This window comes from Magnolia sinica, chromosome 10 (genome assembly GCF_029962835.1).
Source record: "Magnolia sinica isolate HGM2019 chromosome 10, MsV1, whole genome shotgun sequence".
NCBI lineage: Eukaryota > Viridiplantae > Streptophyta > Magnoliopsida > Magnoliales > Magnoliaceae > Magnolia > Magnolia sinica.
Window position 1 is genome coordinate 4,818,325 of NC_080582.1, and position 2,914 is coordinate 4,821,238.

The 2,914-nt window shown below is 38.6% G+C and overlaps 1 non-coding gene across 1 annotated transcript; it reads left to right on the plus strand.

Annotated features, from left to right (window-relative positions):
- Nucleotides 1-311: 311 nt before the first annotated feature.
- On the plus strand, nt 312-418 carry LOC131217697 (small nucleolar RNA R71). The gene has a single exon (XR_009157289.1). It is a non-coding gene; the product is annotated as a small nucleolar RNA R71 (small nucleolar RNA).
- Nucleotides 419-2,914: the final 2,496 nt, after the last annotated feature.

Genomic DNA, 2,914 nt, shown 5'->3' on the forward strand with positions numbered 1-2,914 from the left:
ATTTCATTGACCTTATCCTTCTTTCCTTCCATGGCCTCAACTTTCCTTATGAGCGTAGTCACTTTACACTTGAGATCATCCTCTTCTTTCAAGAGATATAATCCACCTTTCTCCTTTAATTGAGTCGGCCTAGACGTGGTGTTCGACTTTGGGTAATAGTCCCAAGATTGTGTTTTTCAAAACTATCGAGGTAGTCCCATACCTCGTCGATATCTTTATTAATGAACTCTCCATTACACATTGTCTCGACCATTTGGCGCATGGAAGATGTCAGTCCATCATAGAAAAAATTTGTAATGCGCCACGTTTCAAATCCATGTTGTGGGCATGAACTGACCAAATCTTTGAACCTTTCCCAACATTGAAAGAATGTTTCATCTTCCTTTTGGGCAAAGTTCATGATCGCTTTTCTGAGAGTAATCGTTTTATGATGTGGGAATAATTTTTTTATGAATTCCCTCTGCATATCGTTCCATGTGCCAATGGATCTAGGACGCAGTGAATGTAACCACGTCTTAGCTTTCTCTTTTAAGGAAAAAGGAAAGAGTTTCAGCCTAATTGTATCCTCGGATACATTAGGAAAACATAATGTAGCTATAATCTCGTCGAACTCTTTCAAATGTAAATATGGACTTTCTGATTCAAGTCCATGGAATTTGGGAAGAAGTTGGATAACTCCTGGCTTGATGTCCATTTGTCCTGTGTTTTCAGGAAAAATCATGCATGAGGGCGTACTCACTCCCGCCGGTTGTAGAAAATCTCGTAAAGTACGAGGCGGGGGTGCCTGTTGCACCTCATTTTCATCTTGGGTATCCTCCACCCTGGGTGGAAGTAGAGGAGGTTGGTCTTCAGCCATAACTTCAGTTAACTCAGGGGATTTCGAGCGGTGTCTAGTCCTGCGATGGATAGTCAACCCCTCAACCAATCCTCCTTCAGTCAAGAGACGTCGAGTGTCGTCACGGGCCCACTTGGGCATGAAACACTCACAACCCTCAACTAATTCAAAGCCTAATCCTAAGAAAGGAAATGAAAATCTAAAAAGAAAGGGAGAGTTGGAAAGAAATTACCAAATTGGAGTCCTAAGTTAAGGACCTGCAAAATAAAAATAAAATAAGTTAGATTCTAAAAGAAAGTGGAAACTTCTAAAATAAACTAGGAAAGTCTTATACTAGAAAGTAAATTACTAAAAGAGAGTTGAAAAATAGAAAGCAGGGAAGGAGTGTACCGAATTAGAGATTTCTATCTTAAAGGCCTACAAAATAAGAAGGTTAGTTCCTAAACAAATATTCTAAAAATAAATTAGGAAACAAAATTAGTTTCTAAAAGTGTTAGAATTAGAAAGTTACTAAAATAAAACAAAAATAGAAAGTTAATTTCTAAGAAGGGAAAGAAATAACCTAAAAAATATGAAAAAGTAGAGAGATTAGGAAGGAATTACCAATTGAGAAACTTATGTCTAGATCCTATAAAACAGGAAACAAGTTAGTTTTGAACTCAAATAAAAATAAATAAATAAATAAAAACTAAGGTTAATAAAATCCTAATCTTAAACTAATCCTAAAACCAATTAATTTCAGAAAATCGTAACTATCAGTCCCCGGCAACGGCGCCAAAAACTTGTTCACTCCCCAAGTATAGGGTTGTGATGTAGTAATAAACTCGGTAAGACCGAGGTCGAATCCACAGGGACTGATACCTGTACGTTATCTGAAACCAAGTAGAACTAGAACTGGACTAAGATGCGATCTAAACAAAATAGAATTTAAGAAATAATTGTGGAATAATTATCTAAAACTTTAAGGAATTCAGAGGATGGAAACTAGGGATTCAGAGGATCCACTTGTAGAGATCAGGGAGATCTTATGCTCGCATATGGAATTCAAACTGAACTTACTCGATTTGGTTTTCAAGAGATGAAAGGTATATGAATTAGAATGGATTCCATCATCTAACCATGCCCAGGAGACAGAGCAAACAACAGGATTAAACTAATTAACAACCAATCAACAATGTACGAAGATCAGGAAGGGTACTGTCATCCTACCATGCCCATGGGACAATGATGAATAACAGGGGTTCCTGACTTCATAAACATAAAAAGGAAAAGAAATACTCAAAGCCATTGCAGATCTATCGTAATTTCAGTCACAACACACCATTAATAACTGAAAGTATTCCTTTAATTAAACGAAAACCAAATTCAGTTCATGAATTGAAATCAAATTAAAGGCATATGAATAAAATCCCCCATCTCACTACAAGCTTCACCTCTTAGCCCTAGCTAAGGGGTTTAGCCACACATAGGCATGATGTGGTTGAACTTAGAAATAAAACGAGAAATATAAAGGAAAAGAAGAAAGGAAACCAAGTTTAGTTTACATGCAACCTGCCTTTTCATTTTCCAAATAGAATTCATATTTAGGAAAACAATCTTCAAGAAATCGTAGCATTGACTCTAGCTTGTATCTCCACCCTGATAGTAGTAGCAACCAAAACCGAGCGCTGATCTCCTCTTCTCTCAAAGCCAAGACCGAGCCCAACTTTCCAAAAGAACCTCCTCCCTGACAAGCGAAACCAAAAAAACAGTCCCACAGCCTCCGTTTTCTCCTTCCTATCTAGGCTAATACCCTCTGCTTCCAATCCTCTCCCCCCTTTTATCTTTCTTCTCATCTCCTGCTGTGGAGTCCTGGCAGGACTCCGCTGCGAAAGCTGGAGCTGTTTGTAATAGGACCGGGCTCTGAATCACGCAACAGAGAGGCTTTCTGCGTAAGAATGTTTGGTGGGGCCCACTTTATCTATCATTTGGGAGATCCATGCCGTCCAACAGCTTCTCCTCAGAATTTCGACCGAACATGGTCTGTTTTCATCCTCCGTTGATGCTGCCCATGGAAGAATTCCTGTTGTAACGGTATTC